This window comes from Triticum aestivum, chromosome 4B, assembly GCF_018294505.1.
Source record: "Triticum aestivum cultivar Chinese Spring chromosome 4B, IWGSC CS RefSeq v2.1, whole genome shotgun sequence".
Lineage (NCBI taxonomy): Eukaryota > Viridiplantae > Streptophyta > Magnoliopsida > Poales > Poaceae > Triticum > Triticum aestivum.
Window position 1 is genome coordinate 481,932,034 of NC_057804.1, and position 10,870 is coordinate 481,942,903.

Sequence of the window (10,870 nt, forward strand, 5' to 3'; positions counted from 1 at the left end):
TAGATGTGCAACACACGAAGTAACATTTTTCTTCAATCAATGAAGACTAACCCTCTAAGTGTGAATAAATTAATGAAGAATTTGTTTCTCAGAACCCTACGACAATTGTATGCGGTGTCTGAAATCATCATTCTTATACAGCGGGTTACGCCACCCACCAAAGTTGAAAATCTTCAATTTGAGTTTTTCTTCATTTTTGAAATTCCTCAGTTGTTCAATTTCTTCAACTTTGCATTGTATTCACTCTTTTCGTCGTTGTTCTTCATTGACTATATATATACTTGAGTTTTATGTCCTCAACAACATTCACTTATTGCTAATTCTTCAAGTTGCCTTTTTCTGCTAAGGGAATGTGATCGGACCCTTTCCCCTCTATGCAAAACTCAACCCAATCTGTTCACAAATTCTTCATGTGCATTCTATTTGAAATCCATTCAAAATCTTCATTGTGTCCTTGTCAGTTGAAGAATTTGTGAATGAAACATTAAATTTTCTTATTTAAATTTTTGGCTTTTGCCGCTCAAACCGTTCCACATCCCATGATAAGATATATCTATTCACCCACGATCTCACACGATCTACACCACTCTGTACGTGGGTGACACATGTCGCTATGATGAGAAGGGTCAGGGGCACGTTCGTTCATTTTCCTCGGGTGAGTGGTTTTTTCACCTCGGCTATGAATACCCCTCACCCTCCTCAGACTACATTTACCCCGCTCGAACTCACTCCCCTCGCTCGAGCTCTCAAGCCCTAGCGCTGCCGCTACTTTCATCATCGCCGGTGAGGAAGAGCTTCACTGCCTCGACCTCGTCGCCTTGTACTTGCACTGGCCATGGATATCTTCACTCCGCCGCCGCCGTAGCTGTCTTCCTCTGCCAAGTTAGGGCGTGGAAGATCTGGACTAACGAACTTCCAATCTAACACTCCTAGTTCGTCATGTTCTTCGTCAAGGGTAATTAAAAGTTACTTTTACTGCCCTTGTTGATTCTGATGATTTCCATAAATTCATCAAAAGGTGTTTATTCTTCAACTTTGACACTTTAATCACCTCACACAATCATCTGTTCTTGATCTGTTTCTCTAAGCAACATTTTTCTTCAAGATTCCTCAATTGTGTGAATTTCTCAAATCCATACAACTCTGGAACCTTAGTCAAAGAACGCTTAGTGAAATTCCTCAAGACATATCTGGTCAAATTCCTCAAACTTGTTCCTTTTTGCAAGAACTTCTGAGAACGCATATGACCTCTCCAAATTTTTTGCACCTATAGTATGTTCACAGGTACACATGTCCGCTACTGAATCACTAGGTTCTCATCAACTTAACTCATTTGCAGCGTTCCTCGAAGAAAAACTGCATACCTCTTTAGAGAACTCAATTGTTCAAAATCCTCAGCTGAAGAAAATGGTAGATGGCAAAGACCTCAGAAGGGAGGGAAGAAACTGGAAGTGAACAATGCTTTTGAAATCCCTGATGACATCTATGCAGGGTATTGCACACCTGATGAGGCAACTCATGGAAAAGAAATGAAGAATGAGCACAAGGTGCGCATTCAGAGAATTGAACAAAGAAGGGCACAGGAATGGAGAGAATACAGATATGTTACTCCAAAGTACATGAAGAAATTCACTCTTCACCCTCCTTGCCCAAGACCTCCATTGGCACCTGGCCAAATTGCTGATCCCACTAGACTCAAGCGCGGTGAGGACTATGCTGATGAATGGGCCAACCGACAAGCCAAGTTGGCCAAACATGTCAAGGAAGCAGTGATGAAATTCAATAAAGACTCAGCTGCTGCTGCTGCTGCTGCTGAGGCCTCCACAAGAGAGAATGCTATGCCTAAGAAGCCTGCTCAGAAACCACCTTCCTCAACAATGCCCTCACGACCAAGCTCATCTATGCCCTCATGACATATTCCTCAAGCTGCTCCAGTTCCTTAAGTTGCAAAACCCTCAGCTCCTCCAGCAAAGTCCTCGACACCTGTGCATATCGCCTCTTGCCAAAGGACCACATGCATCTCAATTGCTTCAGGAGCATCTGCAAGTTCTTCAGCTCCTCCTCAGTCCTCAACAGGCCCCACTTTTTTGAAGACCAAGGCTACTGCTGGACGAGGCACAAGACCAAGTCCTCATAAGAAGCAAGTTTCCTTCCAAGTACCATCAGATGAAGACGAAGCTGATGAGGAGGAATTAGCAGAAATCATCAGAGATAGACATCAAAGGGCTGCTAGAGCCAAGGGAAGTGTTGTGCCACTCATACTGGATCCAAAGAAGATCCTGGACTTCATTGATCTCTGGCACAAGGACCCAAACACTCCCTTGCCAGAATTAAATCTCACACCTGGCCAAAGTCATATGTTGACGGCTTTCATTTCTGAAGAAAAATGGAAATTTGAGAAAGCCAGGTCTGTGAAGAAAGCTTAGTACAAGAAACAATGCTTTCTGAAGGAAAAATGTTCTAAAGCTATCACCTGATGAAATTGTTGCTTTGTAATCAGAAATCAAGAAACTCAGTGATGAATTTGACGCTTACAAGGCAGAATGACTGGGAGCCAAGGTCAGATTCGTCAGAATGGCAAAGGGATTTACATCCAATGTTGCTGCTCAAACGCACATTGAAATTCCTCAAGCTGAAGCTTCTGCACAACCTACTGAAGAACATGCCAGCACCGCTGATGAAAATCAGGATGCTGATGAAACTAAAAGTACCAGGGCTGATGAAGTTATTCCAGCCGCCGAACAAATTGCCAGGGCAACCACTAGTGCTGCGTCTGAAGAACAAGTTAGGCCAGCTGAAGCATCTGATGTTGAGCCTGAGGAAACTGCACAAGTCAGGACAACTGCATCAGTTGTGCTTGAAGAAACTACACCAATTTCCTCTGCTCCTCCCGCATCAACGCCAATGCCAAGTCCTATCCTTCCTTCTACATCAGAAGCGAAGAAAAACAAAGTTGTGGTGCAAGTAACATTGAAGAAAAGGAAAGCATCTGCTTCTTATAGTCTTCTGCTCCCAAGAAGGCAAATACTTTGACCATCTCTTATGCAAATCCATAGATGTTGTTCCTCTTTCAAGCATGCCATCAAAGGAAATCGTTCCTTTTGGTGAAGATTATGTGATTCCAAGCAAATCAGATGAAGAAGATCCTTCTGCTGCTTCGACAAAGTAGTTGGATGAGGAAATTGAAGTGGACAATGTCACTTCAACTCCATTGGTATCATCGCCCATGCCTCAATTCACGGCTGAAGAGGAAGGCATTGAGGAAATTGATGAAGAAGAAGAAGATGTGGACATTGGGTGCACCACTCCAGTGTTGAATGATGACTATTGGGAAAGTCATCACCCCAATTCCCCCATGTTCACCCCACTCTAACAGATTCCTCAGTCCCCAGTCCAGATTGAAGAAATTCATACGGGCTCTGATGAACCTCAAGCGTCTCTTCTTACCATCCCTGAAGAAATTCCAGCCACTAGTGCTGATGTTAATGCTGTTGAAGAAAAGGAGACCCAGGCTGCTACTGAAGTGGAAACTAAAATTCCTCAGCCTGTGGCTCCTAAGACTGTGAATCAAGAGGCAGTGAAGACACTGACTGATACACCTTAGCCCAAGCCGAAGAATCCGTTCTCAAGTACGCAGAAGTTCAAAGCTGATGACTTCTTTCATGAGCATGTATTCTTCACTGATTACAACCCATATGATTCTGCTCGTCTTTGAAGGAAGCGTTTCTTGATAGCAAGTCAGATGAACTTCTACTCTTCACTGCTATTTGATATAGATCTTTGACCATGAGCATATTCCTCATGTGGATATGGAATCGCTACCTTGCTTCACCACGTCCTTAGTGTTCTTCATGACACTGGGCTACTCAACTTCTGCACTGACATATGTGAGTGGAATGAAGAGCAAATTCTTCAGTTCTACGTGACGCTACACATTACCAGTAATCATGAAGATATAAATTCTTGGGTGTTGGACTGGATGACAGAGAACACACACTTCAAAGCACAGGCCCCTGAATTGCTTCATGCCCTGCCTGTCAGTCCTCCCCTTGAAGGTGCATGTCTCCTTTATCATGGACCCGAGCTCTCTAACCATTTCATGCAAGTGTTGATGAAGCCGCTGAAGTTTGGCCAAGCCCCAAGAACCAAATTCCTCATGAAGGAATTGCTTTATGTGCCTCGCACTGTATACAGAATTTTCACCAAGACCCCGAGTCCTATCAAAGGCCACGACTCTAATGATGAAGAAGTCGTTGGCATCATGACGAATCTGCTATTCAATATCATGCATGGTATTCCAATCAACTACCATGATTTCTTCATGAGGACTATGGCAAATGTTGCTCTTTCTCCGTTTGAATTAAAGCCTTATGCTCCCTGGATCATGAAATTCATCAGATCAAGGTCTTCAATCAACTACAAGGATGATACTCTTAACCATGGCAGTTACTTGCCCCCCATTGAAGTCCTCAAGTGGACTATTTCCTCAGCTGATGAGAAGGGCAAGGACACTATTATTGATGAAGGCATTCGTCCATTGGATGGACAGTTCCGCAAAGCTGCATCCTACTCCACCAATGATGACTCTGCCACTCATGACTTTGCCGCCAATGCTTCAAAGCAAAATCCTCAAGGCATAGCTCCAAGGGTGATTACTGATCGTGAGCTTCTCCTCAGTCTTCATCAGAAGGTCGATCGTAACCACAAGTGGGTCAAGCGTCAGTTCAGTTCAATTCTTCACAACATGACTCCTACACACAATTCAGTGAAGAAGAACCATTACTACATCCATGCAGTATTTGATCGCACCTGGTGTTGGGGATATGGCTACTGAGTTAAACCGCCCAGGAGGGGCCGGGTTACCTCACAAGGAATCCTGTACAAAAGCCCACGACGATGAAGGCTAAGGCTATGGCGTTTCAACTATGAAGACTTAGAGGCCCAGAGCCCAATGGCGGATTAGGGCCCATAGTAGTAAACCGCCATAGATGTATAACTTGTACTGTAAGTCAGGGAAAGGAGAAACCTAGCTGGACACTTGTATGAGCCGGCCTCGGGATTCTGTAGACCGGTCGGGCATCAACCTATGTATATAAAAGGACGACCCGACGGCAGTTCAGGGACAAGAAACATCAACTCAAGAACTAGGCCAAGCATATTTGCTCCCTGGTAATCGAGACCACATCAAGAACACCACAACTGGATCATAGGCTTTTACCTTCACCACAAGGGGCCAAACCAGTATAAACTCCCTATGTCCTTTGTCCGGTTTAACCCCTCTAAGCTAACTCAATTGCGATGGCTCCATGACTAAGTCCTTTCAACAGGACATCTGACATGATAATTCCACGACAGTTGGAGCCCACCGTGGGGCTATCACATGATGGTTTCAAGTTCTTAGAGGGCAAGTTCGAAGGGCTCAAGGGATACGCAGTGGGCCAGATGACTAAGAGTCGTCGCGGCAAGCTCTACATCGACGACGCAGGCTGGGGCCCTGACACCGGCTCAATCGAGTACGGGTACCGGGTCCTCTTCGGAGGAATTCATGTCTTTATCAGCAAGATCGGCGAACCAGGCCCTGAGCTGGACATCTGCACTGACCTCGTCGAGACGGCTCAGCGTGCGAGTCCTGCCCAGATTCAGCCCGCCATGAAGCATGCGTTCGTAGGATGTATGCATGAGATCGAATCTGAATCGGTGTCCGAGGGTGAGACGACCGTTTATTCCAATGGCGAGTCATCCACCGGCGAGACCGAATCTTTGTACCAAGTTCAAAGTGGCTTGTTTGAAGGGTATTCCAATGGCAGCAGTATTCCGGAATTTCTTGAACCGCCAAATCGGGTCGCAATCTTCATGGCCGGTACACAGCCAACATTGCAAAACTCAACCGCAGCGGCAATGGTTTCCGGATCAGCAGCCGAGGCAGCAGGCCCCGTGTGCTACCCGGCTCAAGTTCTTTCCGGTTTGTTGGACGCTTAGACGACGTTGTTGACCATGGCGGTTACCCCGGAGACTCAAGATCGGCATAACGCGGAGGTCACAAAGATGCGGGATCAAATAACTAAGGCCAAGGAGGACTTAGCGGCTGAGGAAACAAGGATGGTTGAGGAACGGGCCGCTTTAGATGCCCAGTCACAAAGGATTCAAGCCAAAAATTATTGACTCTTCCTGGATCAGAACGCTTCGAATGACGTATTGAGGAGGAGACATCAGTCTCGCTGCCGGCGGATTACAATGCGATGAATCTCTTCAGCACACCAGGAGCAGGGACCAGCAACCTGGCAGCGGTAAACTGGACTGCAATACCAAGGACCGGAGCTCCGGATCAACCACAAGTGATGGGCCCACCTCGACGAATGGATAACCCGCCGCAGTACACGACACCCCCCGCCGGGTCACTTCTCCACCCCTTTAGACAACATGATTGCTGCAGCATCCCGATTGGCAGCTATTCCGATGGAGGGTGAGTCACCAGCGGCGGTTGAGACACAGCGGGCCAGGGATCTTCTTCAGACTGCTATGGTGTAGCAGCAGGCTTATTCATACAGCCAAGACAAGATTCACTCGACCCCATGCCCGAGAAGGAGCTACAGCAGGCACATGGATGAGCTGGCTGTGTCAAGCAGTGCGCGAAACCGTGACGCCCCTCGAGGACCTAATCCGGCACGCGGTGGAGCAAATGCTCAGGACGTGGTGGATAATGGCAGAGCACGAAGGGAGGCCGTACGCGGGTCATCATCAACCCGCCCCGGTTCAGCCAGCGGCGTCAGTAGAACGAGGTACCAGGCTTTCTTTCAATTCATGGGGAGTGCCGTGTCTCACTCTGGCTCTGCGCAATGTACGATTACCCAAGGATTTCAAGGGCCCGAGGAAGGTGCCTAATTACACCGCTGATTTGCCCGCCGAGTCATGGCTGGAGAGCTATGAGATGGCTATGGAGATGCTAGAGGTGGATGAAGCTGCATGTGCAAAATACTTCACCATGATGTTGTAAGGAACAACTCGCACTTGGTTGAAGAGCCTGCTGGCTAACTCCATCGGTTCATGGGACCAATTGAAGGCCCGGTTTATAGCGAACTTCAAGGATACTTGCAAGCAACCCATGTCCATTGTGGATCTAGTGGCTTGTGTTCAAGGAGAGAACGAGTCAACAATGCATTGGGTGAGCCGGGTTTCAAAAATCCTGCATTCATCAGACCGCATCAATGCCGATACAACAATTGTCACATTGGAGGGGAATTGCCGGTTTAAGTCGCTAAAGATGAAGTTGGGACGGCTCAAGCGCCACTGCAATGATATGGGCACACTCATGGCAGCTCTGGTTAAATATGCTGACTCGGATAATACCAAAGATCCTGATTTTGACGAAGAGAAGCAGGAGAAGGGAAAGAAGAATGCCGGTTCAAAGGGACAGAATAACCAGACGAACCACGGAAACAATGGTAAGCGTAAAGCGGATAATTCAGATTTTGTGGCTAACACCAATGTGCAGGGCAATGCGCAACGTCGTAAGGGTAAACCGCCCCAGCACGGTGGAGGCATGAATATGGAGCGCCTGTTAAACCAGCCCTGCCCAAAGCACGAGACAAAGGAGGTTCCAGCAACGCACCTCTGGAAGTTTTGTTTCATTATGAAGGAGTTCAAAAACTCTGATCTCTTCCGGTATGATCAGGGTCTGTCTGGTGGTTCAGGTCCAAGTTTTCAAGGGCCGGGTTACGGTGGCGGCGGTTCAAACTCTGGATTTCAAAACAATTAGGGCAACCAGAACAAACAAAGTGGCCACAACCAGCAGAATAATCAGGGGAATCAACAGCAATCAGGTTTTCAGAGTCACCCAAAGCAGTTGAATGGTGGGCAGTATCATGTTTTCACTACTAGCTTGTGTAAGCGCGATCAGAAGCTTCACAAGAGGGCAGTTAATGCTGTTGAACCGGCATTACCCCGTTACTTGCGTTGGTCCGAGCAGCCCATTGTGTGGAGCAGAGAGGATCATCCGCCCCGGGTTGATAATCCGGGTCATCTGGCTTTAGTGGTGGCACCTCAGGTGGGAGGTTATAAATTTACCAAGGTACTCATGGATGGAGGGAGCAGTATCAACATCCTGTATTATGAGAACTTCCGTCGCATGGGGTTGACAGATAAGAATCTTAAACCGTCAAACACTCACGGTGTAGTACCAGGTAAATCGGCATATCCGGTTGGTAAGATAGCTTTGGAGGTTGTGTTTGGTGATGAGCATGATTCCAGGTCAGAAACTCTGACCTTTGAAGTGGTGAAAATCCAGAGCCCATATCACACCCTGTTTGGACGGCCGGCTTACGCAAAGTTCATGGCAAGGCCCTATTATATCTATTTGCAGCTCAAAATGCCAGGTCATAAGGGGACCATCACGGTACACGGGAGTCGTAAGATCGCTTTGGACTGTGAAGAGGGTGATGCGGCCTATGCGGAGTCGGTTTGTGCAACAGAAGAGTTGAAGTTCTACAAGGACAATGTTGATCTGGCAGATATGACCCCTCTGAAGAAGCCCACCACTGAGCATGACCCGACCCTGAAGTTCAAACCGGCTGATGAGACTAAACTTGTTGATTTTGTTCCCGGCGGTTCATCCAAACAGTTTAGTATCAGCACTACTCTGGATCCGAAATAGGAAAGCACGCTCATCGTGTTCATCCGTGAGAACCAGGACATCTTTGCATGGAAGCCTTCTGACATGCCAGGTGTGCCGAGGGAACTCCCTAAGCACACTCTCAATATTGATCCCAAGTTTAAACCGGTCAAGCAGTTTCTTCGCCGCTTCAACGAAGAAAGACGCAAGGCCATTGGAGAAGAGGTAGCCCAGCTGTTGGCTGCGGGGTTTATTGTTGAAGTTTTTCATCCGGAGTGGCTGGCCAATCCGGTGCTAGTGCTTAAAAAGAATGGCACTTGGCGCATGTGTGTGGACTACACGGACTTGAACAAGGCTTGTCCGGCAGATCCTTTTGCTCTCCTGCGTATTGATCAGATCATTGATGCTACGGCGGGTTGTGAGCACTTGAGTTTTTTGGATGCTTATTCTGGTTATCATCAGATCAAAATGGCAGTTAAGGACCAGGAGAAGACAACCTTCATCACTCCTTTTGGATCCTTCTGCTATGTATCTATGCCCTTTGGACTCAAGAGTGCACAAGCAACTTATCAGCGATGTGTACAGAATTGTCTTCATACTCAGATTGGGCGCAGTGTTCATGCTTATGTGGACGGCATTGTGGTGAAATCCAAGAAGAAAGAGACACTGATCGATGACCTCAAGGAGACCTTTGACAATCTTCGGGTTTATAAGATGATGCTCAATCTGGAAAGTGCGTCTTCGGTGTTTTGGCAGGCAAGCTTTTGGGTTTTCTGGTGTCTAACACGGGCATTGAGGCTAATCCGAAGAAGATCAAAGCGATTACATCTTTGGCTAAACCAGCGTGTATCAATGATGTTCAGCATCTGGCGGGTCGAATTGCAGCCCTGAGCCGGTTTATCAGCCGCTTGGGAGAGAAGGCGATCCCTCTGTATCAGATGTTGAAGAAAACAAACACTTTTGTCTGGAGTGACGCAGCTAATGCGGCGTTTGAGGACTTGAAGAGGCAGTTGGCTGAACCGCCGGTCCTTGCTGCTCCGGTTGACAATGAGCCCCTATTATTGTACGTGGCTGCTAATGCCCGGGCTGTCAGCGTGGCAATTGTGGTTTAGCGCAAGGAGGCTGGGAAGGAATATCTAGTTCAAAGACCGGTTTACTATATTAGTGAAGTGCTCATCGAGTCAAAGCAAAGATATCCACATTGGCAAAAGTTGGTGTATGGGGTTTTTATGGCAAGTCGGAAGCTTAAGCAATACTTTCAAGGCCATCCCATCACAGTGGTCAGTTCTGCTCCTTTGGGCGATATAATTCAGAACAGGGAGGCAATTGGCCGGGTTGCAAAGTGGGCTATTGAGCTTGGACCACACGGGTTGAAGTATATGCCTCGGACAGCTATCAAGTCGCAGGCGCTTGTTGACTTCATCAATGATTGGACACTCTGATCATGGCGGCTTACAGACAAGAGGTGGATATTATGGCGGGTCACTTTAAGGGTTATCAGGTTGAGCATATTGATCGGTGCAAAAACGAAGCAGCAGATGCTTTAAGCCGGCTGGGATCTCAGCGTAAACCGGTACCACCCAATACCTTTCTAGATATCTTGCATAACACGTCTGTTAAGTTGCCTACATTGGAGGATTTAGTTGTTCCTGATCCGGAGGCCCAACTGGTAGCTGATGAAGTCATGTACCTAGGGTAGGGTCATAGACCTGTTCAAGATACCCTCCCCAAGGACATCTTTAGAAGAAATCGTCTTCCAGTCGACCTAGAGGGATTCCACTCGACGGACTTGAAGACACTCGACCATGAAGACTCACTCGACCACCAGGAGTTCCAGAGCCACTCTGTATCCAAACGGTCTATAATTAAGTAGTCTTTATGGTCATGATGACACTTTATGTAAGGCGTTACCAGTAACGCCTGGCCTTAATGTACTTTAAGCCCTCTGCTACATGGGCTGGCTGGGGTCTTGGCGTCCTCTATATAAGCCACCCCCCTCCACTAGCAGAAGGGTTCGCACCCCTGTAAATCTCACGCATATAATCCAGTCGACCGCCTCCGGGCACCGAGACGTAGGGCTGTTACTTCCTCCGAGAAGGGCCTGAACTCGTAAAACACTTGCGTGAACAACTACTCCATAGCTAGGATCTTGCCTCTCCTTTAGTACCCCCTACACTACTGTCAGACTTAGAACCACGATAGTTGGCACCCACCGTGGGGCAGGTGTCTTAGCGACTTATTGGAGAAGTTGCAATTTTTCTG